The 20,499-nt window shown below is 41.8% G+C and overlaps 1 protein-coding gene across 12 annotated transcripts in view; it reads left to right on the plus strand.

Moving 5' to 3' along the window:
- LOC132818134 (alpha-(1,6)-fucosyltransferase) overlaps positions 1-20,499 on the plus strand; it is a 752,369-nt gene that overhangs the window by 459,273 nt on the left and 272,597 nt on the right. For 2 of the 12 annotated variants that reach the window (XM_060828858.1, XM_060828857.1), the window contains one exon: positions 8,741-8,803. The exons of the other annotated variants lie outside the window; for them this stretch is intronic. The gene's annotated coding sequence lies outside the window, so the exon portion shown is untranslated. The remainder of the gene's footprint in view (positions 1-8,740; positions 8,804-20,499) is intronic. 12 annotated transcript variants of the gene reach the window in all.

The following is a 20,499-nucleotide window of genomic DNA, read 5'->3' on the forward strand; positions in this document are numbered from 1 at the left end:
TCAGTGCTGTTTCCAATTTGTAGTAATCAAAGTGAGCAGTGAGAGTCATCAGCTGAGGGGGGATAATAGTTGACAATCAGGCTGTCTCCATGTTCAAGTCTGACCTGATGTGATGAAACCTCGTGAGGTCTAGTTGGGCCAACAGTATATATCTATTCTTCTGCCTCAGATGGATTTCTCCTGCCAGTGAGAATGATGGTGGGTGGTGACTGAAAGGTGTTCTGTTCATCTTTCTGGGACACTAGGATCATGTTTCAATGAAGCTACTGTGATGTGGAACTCAATGCCTTGAGAATGATACTTCTTCAGAATCCGGCTGTATCATTAAATAAAAGATTCACTGAATAAAAGCTTGGAAACGGCAGTTTACATATTGAAGTGCTGCATCATACATGTGCATTTATAGCATAAGGAAAACAAGCAATAGGGATTTTAAAAATAGGAATGGGGACAACAGCAAAGAAGATCGACCTCAGGATTGAGAATGATGTTCGAAACAGGACCAAAGCAAGATTGAACCAAGAAGAGAGACAGCAGGTCAGGCAGCATCCGAGGAACAGGAGAATCAACGTTTCGGGCAAGAGCTCTTCATCAGCAGCACCACACTCGACTCTGATCTCCAGCATCTGCAGTCCTCACTTCCTCCCAAAAAAAAGAGACAGCTGAAGGAGTTCATTGCAGTGGAAATGGGCAGCAGGGACCTGAAAAATAGTGTGGAAACAGGAAGTGAGAGAAGCGGGGCAGAATAAAACAAGAAGTGCACACAAGGACTACGCAGAAGGAAGTCTGTGCCTAACATTGTGATTGTGAACATTGTAACGTTACCATATGTATGCTTCAAACCAAATAACATGATGATTTGATTGTATCTTCTTAAAAAAATGAGCTCAGTTACTCGTACTATGTTGATGCAGCTGCAAAAAATAATGGATGCTGTGAATCTGTATAATTTGAATGAGCTACAAATAGTTTCATCCTTGGGAACAGCAATTTAAACATTTGTGAGAAAAGCCTGCCTGAGCAAGGTTAGTCAGCTTTTTCAAGGTTAGGCTGGCAGTAGATCAAGTGGAGACTATGTGAGCCAGTTAATTAATTGGTGACTAAGAAAAATAATGAAACTAGCCTGTGGGAGGGCTAGGACCTACTGGTACCTGGAGCAAGAGTTAATATTGCAACAGGGTCATAAGGTCTGCGGAACCGTACCTAAGGCAAGAAAACGCTCTGCCTTTTGGAGCTGATAATTTCTTTGAAGGAAATAGATGGGCAAGGTGAGTTGAGTCATCCAAAAGCTGAATTACTTATTGCATTGACATAGTGGAAATGTGATTAAACATTCAATGTGTTTGTAATGCAGCAGACATGCTGTAGCTCCCAGAATGATGTCCAGGCAAGGTGTAAGAAGTAGAAGCAAATGTACCCAGAGGATGAAAATTAAGTCATGCAACATAAAAGCAAATTAGTGGTTTTTCAAAGTGATCATAACCTAAGGGGTAATCCTGTCTTGTGACACACATCTGAGTATTTCCCCCGGAACCAGACTGTTGCTCTTTTTGTTTCTGAAAGATGTTTCAAGCCTGTTTAAATTCCATTTTACCATTTTAAACATTTTCCAATCAATTTTGACCAAATCAAATTGTGCAGCATTTATTACTTAAGTCAATCATGTTGTGGTGTTTATTTGTGGTGGCAATTTAAAGACACAGGCTTCTGCCAGCTTCATTTTCACATCACATTTGTGGATTTTACTGCTCAGTGATGGGTCAGGACATCATGTTGTCTATTTGTGGATTACTTGCAGCAATAGGTTGGCCGTCGGTATCATGCAACAAGACGACGAAAAGACTCGTATTTCTGTAGAACCATTCACAACTGCAGGGTGTCCCAATCGTTTACAGCCAGAGAGGTGCTTTTGAAATGAGGCTGCTACTGTAATATAAGAAATGTAAACAGTGAGCTCTCTCAGACAGTAATGTCATAATGAGTTGATGATCTGTTTTGGTGATGTTGCTTGAGAAACGAATAGTGGCACCTATGAAAACTTGCTTCCTCTTCTTTAAGAACATATCACGGAATTGTTTGCATCCTCCTGAGAAGACAGATTAGCCTCTCACATGAAAGTATCGTTCTGGACTGCACCGTGCTGAAGTCTCTGCTGTGGGAATCATGCCCTTTAACCTTTTTGACTCTAAAGCGAGAGTGCTTCCCATGAAGAACTGCTGGTGGCTTCCTCAAAACTTATTACCTGATATTGTAAAAGGGCATTTTATATGTAAACCTTATGGCTACTGAGAGATCCATACCTCCAAGATATAGCACTGTGTTTGGGAAAGTTGGAGATCACCTTCCCTCCTTCCTTTTCACTGGTGCTGCAGACTTGTGAACCGTGCTCAAACTGGTGAGTTCCAGTTGAGAATGTTTCAGACAAAATAATGGGGGCAGAAGATTTAATTAACAAAACATGATAAATCTACAGTGGAGGCAAGGCAAGGCGAAAGCTATTAATATAAGAAGTGAGAAACGAGCCAAGACACAAAGGAATAGCATGTCGGGTAACTCAAAAAGCAAGTCTAGAAGTTATGTTCGTAAAAATACTAAGCTAAAGATTCTGCCAATGTGACTGCGCATAGAATTTGAGGAAATGGACTAAGAAAACAAATAGAAATAAGTAAGTCAGAAGATGTAGCTGCAGGATAACAAGGATTGGAGCTTGAATATTAAAGCATTTTGGAGGGTAAGGAATCATGGAAATGTTGAAGGGGTGAATCTGTTCACAAATGATGGCATTAAAGGCACAATTACCTAAAGGATTACCTAAATTCAGGAATGTCGATGTGATAGAGATGATAAAAGATAAATGCAAGAAGTCACTTGCAGGAGTGGTGTGGACTCCTGCTTATACTAACTGCATTGCAGGATGAAATTTTAAAAAAAATTACAACTTCTCAGAAAGTACAATGTTAATCATGGGAGATATTCATGTCCATGTAGCATAAATAATCAGGTAATCAAACATCGCTCAAATGAAGAATTCATAAAAAAATTATGGGGCAGTTTCTTAGAACAGTGCATTCTGGAGCTGACCAGACAGCAGGCTATATTAATCCTGGTGTTCTGTCACAAGATTGATTATGAATTAATTCTCATAGTACTGTTGCCCACATATGATATTAATCATTGAATTTTACATTCAGTTTGAGGGAGAGAAGATTAAGTCCAACACCAGTGTTTTAAACTTAAATAAGGACAATTATGAGGGCATTCAGAACAGAGCAATGTAAACTGAACTACTCAATTAGGTTCAGGGATGGATGATTAACGATGAAGTGGCAGACCTTTAGATGGTTTCTTCAGAATACACAGAATGGATACATTCCAATGAGAAAGTAAAATTCCAATGGGAAGACTGTTGTAGACCAGGCCACACCCTCTCAAAACATTTCAAGAAGGTAGCCCAGACACTAACTTTACTCGCTGTTTTAAGCAGGTGTAAAGTGGATATTCCAGGAGTGATGCAGGTGGTTCAACCACTTTGTTTTAAGCAAAACAGAGTTTATTTACAATATTACTGAATGAAACACAAACGACAGAAAACTGAATACCGACTAACTTAACCTCTCTGAAAGTCCACTGATCATCCTAACTTAATGATGCTGTTCCAAATACTTGCAACAATCTCCATAAATGCCCCTTGGCCCAAAAGGAAACATCAAATACAAGTTTTCACAAGATAGAAGTCAGAGTGAGAGTACCAGCCTGGATCTGCTTCTGTGGGTCCTGCAGCCTTTCTTCACACTACTGCTTTACAAAAAACAAACCAGAGTAAACTGAACTGAGAGAACTGGCCACACCCCTTTCATTGTGTAAGTGTTTTCTTTAAATTTGAAAAGCCTCTACCTGAGACAGTATCTGTTAGCTATTATCAAATTGGCCCTAAAACCCAACACCCCAGACTTTTCAGAATCCGTGTTGTTCATAACATTTCTGGAAACAGAAACCAAGGACGGCATCACCTTATTAAATGAACATCTTCATCACAAAGACCCACCAACTAACGGAAACTGAAATCATTAACTTAACATCCAACTTAAAGTAATTAGTTGTGCAAAGGTGGATGGCAGACCAGAAGATTGGATTGAATATGATAAAAACTGCTAAGAATAAATGAAGTATTAGTAAAGAGTTATTAATAAGGCATGGATATACATAGAACATTTGTAAAAGCAGGTGGATGAGTTATTGTGATGAAGATTTAGAAATTTGATTTTTAAAATGAGTAGAATCATGTACAGCTTTAAAATTGATTTGAATTTCTGTGCTTCACGTGTTATGAAAAATAGGCACTTTTGAGTTCTGCAAGTTGTCATGGGTTGTTTGGAGATTTGTTTACCTGCATTTCAATGTATTCTTCTGCATGCTTTAAACCCTTGAGGTGAACTATTCAGTGCCAGAAACAAGGGCTGGATGAAAGAAAAATAATTGAACTATTCCCTCAGGAAAGGAATATTATAACGTAGAGACAGAGGCAGAATGAGGGTTTTTAGAAAGACAGAGCTATCCCGAAGGATGTTGAGTGTAAAGGTTTCTTTCAGAGAGGGAAGCAGGTTACTCAGTGGAAAGAAAGACCAGGAGCAGCAGCAGTCGTAAAAAATATCCAGTAAGAGAAAAGAAGTTTGAAGTGACATCATGACAATGACGAGAATTCTTCAGAAACAGAAGGCTGTGGAAAAGGAGTTTAAGGAACTCATTTTTGGAAATAAGTGAATTGTGCAAGAAGTTAGTTTGAGGATCACAGGAAGAAATAGTATGTATTATTATAATCAGTTTTTGGCGCAACAAATTTGGCTTCAAGATGTCATCTCTGGTATACGCAAGCATATTGCTAGCAATGGCCATACTGGATGCAGTTTTACTGAAGACACAATTACATGTGCTGGAATTATGTAGACCATGCAGATTTGTGCGTAAAGCTGATTTTGACTACAGGGTTAACATTTTGGAGTTCACAGTTTCATCCTTGCACAGCTGAACCTGATGTTCAAAAATTGTAAGCACCAGTGCCACTTAAAGATCAGATACTGACTGTCTGTCAAAGTGTTCCTTGTCTTTCACTGTCTGTTAGTGCCTGCAGGGAGTGAAGTGGCAAGTGCTAAAGGACTTTGTTGAAAATATTCTGGTACATGTAACAATGCCATGGGAATTGTCAGATGCATTCCTTCGACTAATAGAATGAGCTGAAAGGACACAGACAGACATTCCGATGGAAGAGGAAGGTGGAGGAGAAAGTGAGGACTGCAGATGCTGGAGATCAGAGCTGAAAATGTGTTGCTGGAAAAGCGCAGCAGGTCAGGCAGCATCCAAGGAGCAGGAGAATCGATGTTTTGGGCATGAGCCCTTCTTCAGGAATGAGGAAAGTGTGTCCAGCAGGCTAAGATAAAAGGTAGGGAGGAGGGACTTGGGGGAGGGGCGTTGGAAATGCGATAGGTAGAAGGAGGTCAAGGTGAGGGTGATAGGCTGGAGTGGGGGTGGGGGCGGAGAGGTCAGGAAGAAGATTGCAGGTTAGAAAGGCGGTGCTAAGTTCTAGGGATTTGACTGAGACAAGGTGGGGGGAGGGGAAATGAGGAAACTGAAGAAATCTGAGTTCATCCCTTGTGGTTGGAGGGTTCCTAGGCGGAAGATGAGGCGGTGGCAGGTGGAGGAAGGTAGAGGTAATTTTCAGTTGGGATTCTCTGGAATGATTGATCTGCATGAATCCCTTCAGGGAACAATGGATGAAATATCTATAGGTCACAAAGCGTTTACATACTGACATCTGCCACCCACGATACCATAATGCCAACTCAAAGCACAACATGGTTGATATTGCCAATCTTTGTGAAGATGGTGTTGCCCATGAACTTTTAGGTATTTAGGTCCTTCCTGATAGCAGTTGACAATATTAACATTTCCCATGTTGCATGAAGGAAGCCACCGATGTACTGTATTCCAAGACACGTGCACATAGTTTCTTCTTTCTTGTGGCTCCACGTTACCCATAATCAGAATGCCGGTGAGATTAGATTCCCTACAGTGTGGAAACAGGCCGTTCGGCCCAACCAGTCCACATCGAACCTCCGAAGGGTAACCCACCCAAACTCATCTCCTTTGACTAATGCACCTAACGCTATGGGCAATTTAGCATGGCCTGAGCATCTTTGGACTGTGGGAGGAAACCAGAGCACTCGGAGGAAACCCATGCAGACACAGGGAGAATGTGCAAACTCCACATAGACAGTTGCCCAAGGCTGGAATTGAACCTGGGACCCTGGTGCTGAGAGGCAGCAGTGCTAACCACTGTGCCACCATACTGAGAGTGTGTGCGCGCTGCTATATGAGCGCTACTTATCATTGCTGATGTGTTTCACACCAGCAGGAACTCTGTTCCCTCAAATTCCAGCTGGTTTGTCAATGTAGGTGGTGGATCAAAAAGACAGTGCTATTCTAAATTGCACTTGCCACAACACAATGAAGGGTGCCTCATGAATAATAGGGCTATTCATTGACAATTTTGCTCCTGGCTCTAGTGTGTAGACCATAAACATGTTGACAGCATTCATATTAAAGCATGCTACTATTTTTTAAAAATAAATTCTCTCAGGATATGGTTATCAGTGGCTGGGTTCAGTGTTTATTGCCTATCCCTGACCGACCTCAAGTAAGAAGTGGTGGTAAGCTACCTCCTTGAATGTCTGCAGACCATGTGGGTTGACCCACAATGCTGTCAGAGAGGGAGTTCCAGGATTTTGACCCATTGGAGAAACATTGATATATTTCCAAATCAGGATGGTGAGTGACATGGAGGGGAACTTGCAAGTGGTGCTGTTCCCATGTCCTTGCTGCCATTGTACTTCAAATGATTGTGCTCATGGGTTTGGAAGGTGCTGCCAAAGGTTGGAGGTGGTGGATTTCTGCTATTTATCTTGTAGGTGATGCACAGTGCTGAGGCGACACATTGTTGGTGAAAGCAGTGAATATTTGTGGATTGGATAGCAGTCAAGCAGGCTGATTTGTTCTGGCTAGCACCAAGATTCTTGAGTGTTGTTGGAGCTGCATCCATCCAGGCATATGGAGAGTATTCTACCTGCTGCTGACGTGTGCCTTGTAGATGATGCACAGGTTTTGGGGAGTCAAGAGTAAGGATACACACTGCGGGATTCCTAACCTCCGACCTATCCTTGTTGAGACAAAAGTGAGTACTGCAGATGCTGGTGATCTGAGTCTGGATTAGAGCGGTGTTGAAAAAGCACAGCAGGTCAGGCAGCACCCGAGGACCACTTTTGCCCGAAACGTCGATTTTCCTGCTCCTCGGCATTCAATGGCAATGCACTTACACCTCCAGTGTCAGTAGTTAGATTCACTTTTGTTGGAGATAGTCATTGCTAGCACTCAAGTGGCTTCAAGTCGCAGTTCCCATTTGTCAGTGTCAAAACGGAATTTAATTAGCAGGGATCTGTGAGGGCAAAACAAATCAACAATACTCAAAAAACAATCAATTGAACTGACAATAATCAGCCTTTATTGTAAATGCTGCCGCAATGTGACTGAAACTTGGCAGGAGGAGGGATCCAAATCATTCAATATTTCCCTTCCAAGTTTTGTGTGCCTTTACAAAGGAAAGGTGTACATTATGTACTTTAAAATATGCTGAGGAATTTACAGATTATCATGAAATGTATGTCACCTGTAACACTGAATCTTAATCCTTAAAAAAATTAATCATTTGCGTCATTCCATAACTCTGTTTCTGTTTTACGGCTAAAATCGGCAGTTCGAAATATACAAGGAGCTGTGAAGAAGATTACTGAAATTTTATCAAACTTTGGAATTTGTTTATATTCAGATTGCCTTTTCTGACCTTTTGCCACTGTCCTTTTAACTTACTGAATTATAACTTGAAAGTTGACTATTCTTTTTCCCATCATGCAATGTTAAATGTTCCCCACAATACCACATCAGGCCAAACCTGGATATTTCCTGGGTCTGGCTGCATTTTGACATGGATTGTTTCATTATCTCAGGAGCTGTGAATGTTGCTGAACATTTCACATTCATCAGTCAGCATTCACACTTCTGACCTGAGCATGGAGGCAAGTTCCACAAAATGTCTTTGGCTTTAAACAAGTAGACTATTGATACGTCATAACAGAATGAAAAGATTAGAAATGTTAAGTAAATCGTATCATTAAGGTGAGTACATGGAGGGTACTGGTTGAATAAATATTTTCGCGCATATACAGTATTAAAAAGTGTTGCTGGACACTGGGGGTGGTGGATGGTAGATAGGTGGGAGGAGAGTTGCATAAAACTGAGCCTGTGAATAATCTATTGTCAAGAAAAGAACTTGTCTCTAGATTTAAACTTTACCAAAGGGCTTGAATTCGTCATTATAGGTTTGTGAAAAAATAGAGATGAGTGAATTGCACTTTCCAAATGGTTGCCATTATCCCTTGCGCTAGTGCAGTGGAATCCACCAAAGAGTGACTTTCACTGCATGGCCAGCCCTGCTCAAACATTTATTGAACTGATTTTTTTTTTAAAAACGCAACGCAGCTTTATATTCCCTGGAAGTCCTCAAGCGAAGGTTCTTTGATCGCTGAAAAGGTACCTTTCAAAGACCGAGTTTCTGCTTTCTCACAGGAATGGGAATCATCAATGTTTTCACACAAACGGGACAGACTCTCAACATTTATTTTGCTTCCCTTAGGAAATTGACAGTCCAGCCTTGGCAGAAAAGCTGCAGCTTAGTTTTCCTCGCAGCTGTGTGGAGGTAAGTCTGGATTTCATCAACCCAGAACCTGTGAATTGGGAATATAAACATACTCCAATGTCGAAGGGCATATGTGATTGATAATGAATGTTTTACCTGTGACTGAACATCCGAGTGTTCCTGTAAGAACTTGAAATCAAACCAAAAAGTGTCAACTTAAAAAAGAGTTTAAAAACTGGAGGAAGTGTTATTCTTTTGATTAGATTACTTACAGTGTGGAAACAGGCCCTTCGGCCCAACAAGTCCATACTGACCCACCGAAGCGCAACTCACCCATACCCCTACATTTACCCCTTACCTAACACTACGGGCAATTTAGCATGGCTGATTCACCTGACCTGCACATCTTTGGACTGTGGGAGGAAACCGGAGCACCCGGAGGAAACCCACGCAGACACGGGGAGAATGTGCAAACTCCACACAGTCAGTCGCCTGAGTCGGGAATTGAACCCGGGTCTCAGGCGCTGTGAGGCAGCAGTGCTAACCACTGTGCCACCGTGCCGCCCACTAACTTTTGGTTAAAGTTATTGCCCCAGATTGTAGGACAGTAACCTGCAACTAAGCAATGTGTGTTCCATTGAGAACTGCTACTTTAAATTTTCTTACAGATCAGTTTCACTGTTGCATTTGTTTGTTTTTCATTCTGGAATATTGCCAGTTATACAGAAATACTTATATAAATAGAAATGATTTGCACAGAAAACTTAGCAGTGCATTATATCTTCCAGGCAAATTACTGAATTTATCACTTTTCAAACACAGAAAAGCCCTTTCATCATACATGCCTGCTCTGCTTATTCAATTGTACAAGCCTCAAATAGAAATCTGCAGACATTATCTCTGAGATGATCTGATAGACATTTATTCACAGTCAGTTAGATTTCATTGAGTAACTATATTTAAATAGAAGTCTGCTATATTTATAGTGTTAGTTCATTTTTGCTCTTTTCTTTATTTGTCCATGGCATATGAGCATCACTATCTGGACTAGCATTTTTCTTTGCCCTTAATTGCCTTTGAGCATTGTGCTGGATTGCCACCTTGAGCTGCTGTAACCTGTGTGGTGTAGATACATTGTCAATGCTTTTATGGGGAAAGTTTCAGGCTTTTTACCAAGCAACAGTGAAGAGTATGAACTTTTCTATATCAGATGGAAAATGGAAGGGGTCCCAGTTTCCTGTACTAGCAATGCAGGTCTTGTTTTATTTTCTGACTGCATGAGTTTGTTAGATCCTGTCAATTTATGAATGAATAATTTATTGTCACATATCTTGAAGACGCAGTGGAAACTGTTTTGTCACCACAATCTGGCACCATTTTGAGTTACAATAAGGATAAAAAGAAATTACTAAAATTAAAGTTGATCTTCTGTTCAAATTGGGATCTCAAGCCATGGCTTTGGGGCTTTTGCAAGGTCTCTGAAAGATGGGCCTCAAGGACTCCTACTCTGGGAACAGCAGTGATGATGATGATGCTGATGCCTCAGAAGACCCAAATCCCCTTCTGCCACTACCAAGAGTCCAGGCTATGGCCCACCGCTGGCAGGACTCCTGATCCATGCTGCTGACACCACACCCACCACCCTGCCAACACACGCTCCAACCTCAGAAATGAAGAAGAAAGGAAAAAAAAGACAAAAAATTACATGGAGGAAACAATACAACCTGCCTGAAGGGGACAAGCACTGATTCCTCATTGCTATGGGGACTCGGTGCATTATCAACTGGTATGAGACTGTGCAAAATCATTTCAGATTGGATCTCTGCGGCTTACAGTGAGCGAGATTGGTGACTTGTCACCATGTTAGCCCTGGGCTGAATTCCAAGCCAGACAAGAAGGTAGGATGCAAAATCTACTGCCTCGACACACTTTCTGAAAATGCTTTGGCGTCAACTGTGAATGTTGAGAAAGTATCAGAACTCCTTGTCAATTTTCTCTGGCCAAGTAACTTGTCACTCTCTGCATAAATAGTTCTTGATCTGTGCATTGATGTAAACTTGGCTCCTGTACACAAGGGTTCAAGCTGTCCTTCGAGGGATCAGAGCAAATTTGTTTTTTTTTCTGACGTTGGATATTCAATAAATGTTAACTGTTGGCTGCATGGTAGCACTGTTGCTGAGTTAGATGGTTGTAGGTTAGACTTCAATTTCAGAGATTGGAACATAACATGTCAACTGATTCGCCTTATCACTGGAGGTCCAGCTCAGGCTCTTTCTACCATCTTAGGTGAATACAAAAGAACTCATGGCACTGTTTTGAAATGGAGCATGGGAGTCCTTGGCAATATTTATCTTACAACTGATATCATTAAAATGTGCACCAATTAGCTGCCTCATTTGCTATGAGCATGATACTTGCCGAAAAGTGCTTCCTTAGTTGTCAGGCATTTAGGATATTGTACTGTCGTGAAAGGTTTCTGTAAATGCCAGTTTTCTTTCTCATTTAAGGATTAAGACTGTGGTTAGCCATTGGTATTTTACTCCATTGTGTCTTAAATTATCAGAAAATAAACTGCTCTGCAGCAGCACATCCCAATGGTGGGGGGTGTATGTTCAGTTAACCTCAAGTCTTTCTGATGCACTCGGGGGTGAGATTTAAATTGGAGCAGTTCAGCACTGGGTACTGCCATCAGCATTTGGATATAATGTCATTTCTGCTTGGATGTCATTTTTATCCAGAAGCACAAGCCTTTTCTAAAAAAAAAATTCCAATGAACTTGTGACATTTGGAAGAAATATCTCTGGAGAGCTCTAATTGCTAAACTTTGCATCACCAATATATCAGCAAGCTTAAATAAATGCCCAAAGCAGATTTTCTTGCCTTAGAAACAAATGCGAACAAATAGGACTTATTTCTAATTCTGTCTGCATTAAAAAATAATATTCTAAGATGCCCATGTCTCCATCAAAGGAGCTATCAGTGCTGATTGAAGATCTTATGTCAAAGGTAGTCATCGCTTTTCATGGCTGTGCTACATGGAGGCTGTAATTTTGTCGCAAGAAGTAAAACCTCTCTTGAGACTGCAAAAAGCATCATATGTGAAACTGTCAAACTGCCATTCCTCCCCAGCACAGAGGTGCGATTGCCTGGGGAGCCTCATGTCAGTCATGTGGTTGACGTGCCTAGCCCATCTCAGCTAATCAAGCAGGGTCAGTGCCTTGATGTTGGGGATGTTGGCTTGGTTGAGGACGCTAGTGCTGATGTGTCTTTCTTCCCGGTGATCGTGCATAGGCAGCATGATGTGACTGCTCCAGCACCTTGAGGTGTCTGCTGTAGATGGTCCATGTCTCAGAGTCACGTAGGAGGGTGGGAACCACCATAGCTCTGTAAACCATGATCTTAGTGTTGGATCTGATGATGTTGTCCTCAAGCACCCTTTTCCTCAGGTGGTGGAAGGCTGTGCGAGCACACTAGAGACCATGCTGGATCTCTCCATCAATAGATGCTTTGGCCAACAGGACATTTCCGAGGTTTTAAAAGTGATCAACATTCTCTGAGACCTCCCTGTGGACCTTAATGATCGGCAGTTCACTCCACAATGCCAGGCCAGGTTGGTGGAGGACCTTCATTTCAGTGATATTTAGGGTGAGCTCCGTGCTCTCACATGCCTCCTTGAAGGTGCTGACAATGGTCTGGAACTTCCTGCCAGAGTGGGGCTAACTTACAGAACCTGTGGGAAGTTATTCAGTCTCCAGTGCCTTCAAGCCAAAAACAGAGTCATCCAACTGCAGTACGCAGGTGATGCTTGTGTATGTGCAGTCTCAGAGGATATATTCCAGTGCAGTGAGACAGAACAGGTATGTACTGGTTGCCGTACAGAGGCAGCATTCTCCCCAGTGGAAAGAGTCATTGATATTATCAAGCCAATTGGAAGTGCTGCATTCAACCACTGATGTAATTCCCTTTCTGCTCCGCAGAGTCTGAGGGACCATCTGCAGGACTAGAGCCCCCAATGTCCTTCCGAGGAGAAGGCAATACATTATGGTTGACTCCTGAATCTACCATAGTGGTTTTGTTTGTAGAAACGGAATTGAAGAAAAGAAGCAAAGTGATGGATTACAGCACTGTACAATTGAAAGTTTGTTTGATTTTCGCCATATCAAAATGGAAACCAGAGGTTTGAAGGAAGCTTGAGGATAAAAGGGGTTATGTTGGACATTGAATTGTCAATGGGTTTATTTTAATCATTTCATTGTTGTTCAGCGACATCATTTTAGGAAGTGACACAATCTAGTGACTCACATAACCTTGTGGAAGATGCAAGCTGAAGCAGCTGTGTGTTCTAATAAAGCTCCAGTTTCATGTACCCCTGCTGACTCAATGGCTAGGTTGTGGCTCAGAATACCACAGACATCGCAGGTTCAACTCCTGCTCCAGTTGAAATAGACTTAAGACCTCATTCCTTGCCTGCCCCTTGTTTGATGTGGAGTGCTGTCCCTAAGCTGCGTAACCGCACGTTTTTAACAGAGGAAGCCTATGGGCTCCCTGGATTATGGAGAATTACTAACCTACCTGCAGTCATGGTGAAGGTGGGGTGCAGTGTGGAGTTCGTTGCTCTTCTTATTGGATAGGCAGAATACAAAGATGGATAATCTAACATGTCTGACCTGGTGACTGTCATTGAATTCCACCTTTACTTTTCTCCGCTTTCTTGTTTTTCCTCCCCTTTCTTGTTTTTCCATTCACTTACAAGCTGCAGCTGATTGCTGCATCTCGTTCTATTTTGGATTCAATCCACTTCCATATCCCCTCTTAATTAACTGCATACTGAAATGAAGTCTCTAACACCAGCCAAATACCAATCAGTTTGGCTCTGGCTCCTGTTTATTTCCCAGCAAAACCACCAATGCTTCCCTGCCCACCAGGTATAATCTTCCTCCGACTCCAATCATTATGAAGCCTGTATTGAAAGTATAGTCAGTCTTTGCTTCTAAGTAAATGAATCAATAATTGCAGTCAGATTTCTGTCCGGCGAGGTCATTAAAAACATCTTTTTTAAACAATTGCACATAATAACAGATCGATTGTAATGCAATGCCTCACCCTTGGCAGTGGCAGAGGTTAAATATTGTCAGCCAATACAGTGAATAGCTGGCCCACAACAGAAGGCATTTTCCAGACCAGACTTCAGCAGGTTATTTTGCCTAATGTTCTTTGCAGAGGATTTCTGTTACACAGACAAGTCAAAATATGCAATGGAAAAAAATGTGGTTTATTGAATAACTTATAGTGGCCAGTTGCACTGGTCTCTCAGCATGTTCAAGCAAGGTGCATCTCTCGCCTTTGGAAGTTCTGACCAGTTGGAAAAGCTTATCTCCTGATCAGCACGATGAAGAGTCATTGCTATTGTGTTTGTTCTTTGTTGTATTCTCTAATTCAACATGCTTCAGCCATTCCCCACTGAATTGCAATTGAATCTCACTGTTGAGAGCAAAGAGATAAAGAACTGAAATCTATCTATATTGCTGGTGTCAAGGATGCTTTGTTTCTGATAAAGACATTTGAACGATGCCGCCTCCTTTAGTATGTGTATAAATAAAAATTAACTAGTAGCAGTGCAGGATAAAAATGTGCAACAGTTAAAAGGCATTTGGATGGGTATATGAATAGGAAGGGTTTAGATGGATATGGGCCAGGTGCTGGCAGGTGGGACTAGATTGGGTTGGGATATCTGGTCGGCATGGACGGGTTGGACCGAAGGCTCTGTTTCCGTGCTGTACGTCTCTATGACTCTAATGTTAGCTTTTATAATTAGAGGACTAGAATGCAAAGGGCAAATGTTTCACTGTTGCTATTAAAAATATTCTGATAATACTACATCTGGACACTGAGTATAGTTCAATGCATTGAAGTTTAGGAGTATTTGTCTTAAAACCTTTATACTGGCTCACTAGTTTGTATCCAATGGTTACAACAGCCCATGAGAGGTTAAATAAATTAGGCCTGTCAGCCCTGAAAAGTAAAGGTGTGGCAAGGTGACTCAGTGACTCGCAGTAATGTCTCACAGCACCAGGGACCCGGGTTTGATTCCAGCCTTGGGCAACAGTCTGTGTGGGGTTTGCACATTCTCCCCATGTCTGCATGGGTTTCCTCTGGGTGTTCTGGTTTCCTCCCACAGACCAAAGATACGCAGGTCAGGTGGATTAACCATGGGAAATGCTGGCTAACAGGAATAGGGAAAGCGGTCGAGTCTGGGTGTAGGATGCTCTTCTGAGGGTTTGTGTGGAGTCGATGGACCGAATGGCCTGCTTCCCCCAACATGAGAATTCTATGAATTGATAGCTGTGAATTTTAAAATGATTTGATTAAATTGAAACAATTTTCAACTCTGCGGGAACCGTTTGGTAACACCGCTTTACACAGAGTTTGGTAATATGAAAAACGCTCTCATACAAAAAGCAGTCAGTGCAAGTTGAGTGAGTAATATTAACCCTGAAATTGATTAATTTTTGCTAACCATACGAGGCATACAAAGTTAAAAATCATGCAACAAAGAAAAAGACATTTAAAAGCTATCTGGATGTGTATATGAATAGGAAAGGTTAGGTGGGATATGGGCCAGGTGCTGGCAGGTTGGACTAGATTAGGTTAGGCTATCTAGTCGGCATGGACGAGTTGGACCGAAGGGTCTGTTTCTGTGCTATACATCTCTATGACTCTGTGACTCGGATTGTTTGTTAAGTCTCTCATTTTTACAATGAACTTGTTGGTTTCAGTTCTTTCATATGTAAATACAGAACTTTTTGAAAGTTACATTCTCAAGTGCACTTTAACAATTGGTGTCATGTCGGCCCAGATAATGCATTGAAGGTGTGAGGTGCCCTGTGTGCGACTGTCTGTGCCACAATGTTCAGATTGATTCTGAACTAAAAAAACGGATTTACAGAATTTTACATGGATTCGTGCAGTTTTTGAGCAAAATAAAATGTAGTTCTGCAAGTACAAATTCACTCCACAAACTTACATGTGTGTATGTGCATGCGTGCGTACATATGGGTGTCGGGGTTGGGGGGGGAGTGGTGGGTGGTGTTGAGTGTCTGTGGGAGAGTTTGTGTGTGAGTGTAAAGGGGTGTAAGTCTGTGAGAGGGTGCGTGTGAGTGTGGGACTGTATGTGTGAGCGTATGAGAGAGGGTCTGTAGGAGTGTATGTGCGCGTCTGTGTCTGTGTGTATAGTACACTGGGGTCACCTGTAGTGTGAACATGAACCCAAGGTCCCGGTTGAGGCCATCCCCGTGGGTACCGACTACCTATCAGCCTCTGCTCAGCCACTTTGCGTTGTTGCCTCTCCCGAAGTCTGCCTTGGAGGATGGTCATCCAAAGGTCTGAGTCGAACTTCCCAGATGCTTGAAATGTTCTCCGACTGGGAGCGAACACTCCTGTCTGTTGATTTGTTCACCTCCCCCCAACACACACACACACACACACACACATATGTTTGTGGGATGAATTTGTAATTTCAGAATTGCATTTTACTTGGCTCAAAATCTGCATGAATCCATGTAAGATTCTGTAAATGCGTTTTTTTTTAGGTTAGAATTGGTATGAACGGGAGATCCAAGATGGCGGCGACTCAGCAAGTCTTGAGTTTACAGTGCTCTTCCCAAAACCTGGGTAAAGTGAGTTACTCACCCCCACCACACTTACCAAACCACCCAAAAAAATTTTCTAACCTTAATTAGCTGTTTACTATTATATTTAAGCAGTTTAATATTAAGTGGATAATGAGTAAACCAAAGGGATCCCGCAGCTCTCAGAAAACAAAGACCCCTCCCCCACCCTCCTCTCCTCCTCCGGCTGCAGCTGATGTAAAAACAGGCCTTGAAGAGATGATTGCCAGGCTGGAAACGACACTCGTCAATTTCATCGCAGAATCCAGACAGAGATGGAACTCATTCGAAGAAAAGTTACAAAAGCACAGCCAGGCTATTGAGGAACTGCAGGGCCGAGTGAAGGGGGCAGAGCTAAAGGCCACGACCTCCGAGGCTGCAGCACAAACAGCTGCAGAACAGGTGCGAGCTCTGGAGCAGAGAGTCCGGGCCTTTGAAATCTACATGGATGACCTGGATAATAGAAATCGGAGAAAGAATATCCGTCTTCTGGGCCTCCCTGAACAAGAAGAGAAGGGACAGTTAGCAGTATTTCTGGAGCAATGGCTGCCCCAGCTTTTAAACCTGGGGGCTGAAACTGATCGGGTAAGGGTGGAGTGGGCCTACCGGGTCGCAGTACGCGGATCTGGCCCAAACCAGCGCCCACGCCCGGTCCTGTTCCGGCTGCAGAGTTATAGGGAGAGGCAGATACTCCTGGATGCCTCCAGAAATCTTGGAAAGGATCCTAAAGCCATGATCCATGAAGGATCCAAGATTATGTTATTTCAGGACTTCTCCCCGGCTTTGGCACGAAGGAGGAAGGTGTTTGATGAGGTGAAGAAATGTCTAAGGAACTTAAATATTCAATACACCTTATGCTACCCAGCGACGTTATGCTTTAACCACGAAGGATCGAGTATAATTTTAGATCACCAGAAGAGGCTAAGGAACTTTTAGACTCGTTTAAATAAATTGTAAGAGACAATTTATGTTGGCTTGCCTCTTCCACACTCCGTGGGGAGAAGTGGATACTTTACTCTATTTTACTTTTGCTTCTGGGAGCAGGGTTGTCTTCCCTTGCTATTTTATGTTATTATACTTAACTGTAATTTGTTGGAGTTGTAATTTTATAGTTATGTGTGTTTGTATGTGGCATTGATGCTATCAGATATACTCAGGTATGGGTGGGGCGCTCACTGCTAACTCTAGCTCAGTATTATATCTAAATCCTATTAAGGAGCGCCCGGGTCAAGGGTGGGACACTGTTTGGGAGAGGATATGGTGGACCTTTAGAAAGGAAGTAAGGCCCCCTGAGAACAAGGGGGAGGATCTCCATTCAAACATGTTTTATTTTTTTTGTTCTTATTGTTTGGAAATAGTTTCCTTTTTATTATACTGTTATGAGTGTATTAGAGAACATTTTCTCTTGTTTGAAGGATGTAAGTGACTCAACTATACACTCTGGATAATTGTGGATTAGATTAGTAGTTAACTGAGTTTCATTGTTTTTCTTTCTTCTTTAGTATCATTCCTTTGAATTTTGATGATTATATATTTAAGATCTATTTTTATATTAATGTTTGTGCTTGAAAGTTCTGTTTATTTTTGTAAATCTGTCAAAATATTAAATTTCTAATAAAAATATCTTTAAAAAAAAGAATTGGTATGAACATTGGGGCACAGACAGCCTCACACAGGGCACCTCACACCTTCAATGCATTATCTGGACCGACATGGCACCTATTGTTAAAGTTCACTTGAGAATGTAACTTTCAAACAGTTATGCGATTTACATATGAAAAAACTGAAACCAACATGTTCATTCTAACAGATGAGAGTCTTAACAAACAATCCAGGTCTTTTTCAATGTATAATTTCAGTTACATTACACTGTAAACTTTTTCCGATAAATTTTGTGTCTTACGATCTTATTCTGTACAACCACCTGATGAAGGAGCAGCACTCCGAAAGCTAGTGCTTCCAAATAAACCTGTTGGACTATAACCTGGTGTTGTGTGATTTTTATCTTTGTACACCCCAGTCCAAAATCATCCGAGGCGTGAGGTCTGCCCTCGCACAAGAATGTGAATGATGCCTGGGACCCGGAAGGGGAGTGTATAGCATGGAATCTTAAATAAAAGCCAAATGCTACTGGTGCCGGAAATCGTGCTGGAGAACCTCAGCAGATCTCGCATTGTCTGTGGAGAGAGAAATAGAGTTAATTTGAAGAAGAATCATTCAGGACTCTTAAATGTTAATTCTGTTTTGGATGTAGGTTTGCTCGCTGAGCTGGAAGGTTCATTTTCAGATGTTTCGTCAATCTACTAGGTAACATCTTCAGTGGGCCTCAGGTGAAGCACTGCTGAAAATTCCTGCTTTCTATTTATATGTTTGGGTTTCTTTGGGTTGGTGATGTAAACGAAACTCAAACATATAAATAGTAAGCAGGAATCATGTGCAGTGCTTTGCCTGAGGCTGACTGAAGATGTTACCTAGTAGAGTGACGAAACATCTGAAAATGAACCTTCCAGCTCAATGAGCAAACCTACATCCAGAACCTCAACCTGAGCTACAAATCTTCTCAAAACTCATTAATTCTGTTTCTGAGATGCCACCAGACTGCTGAGTTTGTCCAACATTTTCTGTTTTTGTTGTTCTTTGGAATCTCCGATCAAATACCCTGGGAGTGACAACAAAGGGTCAGATTATAGTTTGGAGCAAAGTTTTAAAAAAAAGTTCTCATATAACCATTTCAGAAAAAAATAGCTCATTCCAAGTGAAGGAATCAAGGTGGCCTCTTTTGCTGTCATTGCTGATGGGTTTGGAGATGCGAAGGGGATTTAGTTAATCATAGTGGTGATGTGTGTTGAAGCCATTGTCAGAATTTGGTTTCATTTAGGCCCATGGTCCGCCATCTTGTCTGCCACCCAATGAGACTCTTATGTGATCAGGTAATGACCAGTGAAGACCAAGTTAATTGATGGCTGTGAATTTTAAAATGAGTTGATTAAATCAAAACCTTTTTCAATTTCTGTGAGAACCTAGAGAGCAGAGGAATGTAACCTTAAACTCCAGAACCTAGCAGCACAGCCAAAGTGTTTGATAACACCGCTTTAGGTTGAAGTGACAAACTCTGTCATTACAAAAAGCAGCCAATGCAAGTTGAATGAGCAATGTTAACTCTGAAATTGATAGGCTTAGAAGCCACAGCTGCTGGCTTTAACCCAGTTGCAAGTGATCCTATTGGTGTACTAAGAGTGAAATGAGCAAAGAAAAAAAAAAAAATTTTTGGTTTGTTTTCTTTGGAACTGAGGAGACAGAAAATGTAATTGATAGACTGAAACGGAACACCCTGTTTCCTTAAGTCCATGGATAATTTTGATCAGATTTATCAAGTCAAAAATGGGAATCCATGAGACGCTATGGGTCGTCAACAGCATCAGAATTGTATTTGACCACAATCTGTAATTCCAGGGTGCAGCATTTTCCCTTCCGCACCCCTACCAGCAAGTCAGGTGACCAACCCTGGTTCAATGGAGAGTGTCGGAGGGCAGGAGGAGCAGCACCAGGCATAGCTAAAAATGAGGGGACAACCTGGTAAAAGCTACCAAGCAGGGCTATTTGCATGCCAAATATCATTAGCAACAAGTGATAGATGGAGCTGAGCGATCAACTGATCAACAGAATGAGGTCAAAGCTTGGCAGTCCTGTCATGTTCATGATGGTAGTGGACAATTATAGACAACCCAGCGGGAAGAGGTAGTTCTGCAAATATCTCTGTCCTCAATGATAAGGTGTCTCAGCACATTAGTGTAGAAGACAGAGTTAAAGCATTTGCAACCGTTTCCAGTTTTGATTCCGTGATCCATCCAGTCCAGTTGATTTCAAGAAATGACTGAAGACACTTGGTGCAGGCCTGAATGGCATACTCCTGCACCTATTTTCTATGTTTCCATAGCTTTTGCAGCATCATCATTCAATATGATCATAGCTGATCATGTAATTTCAATATCCCACGCCAGCTTTCTCCCCATACCCCTTGATCCCTTTAGCTGCAAGGGCCACATCCATCTCCCTCTTGAATGTATCTAATAAACTGGCCCCAACAGC

The sequence above is a fragment of the Hemiscyllium ocellatum genome, chromosome 8 (assembly GCF_020745735.1).
Source record: "Hemiscyllium ocellatum isolate sHemOce1 chromosome 8, sHemOce1.pat.X.cur, whole genome shotgun sequence".
Lineage (NCBI taxonomy): Eukaryota > Metazoa > Chordata > Chondrichthyes > Orectolobiformes > Hemiscylliidae > Hemiscyllium > Hemiscyllium ocellatum.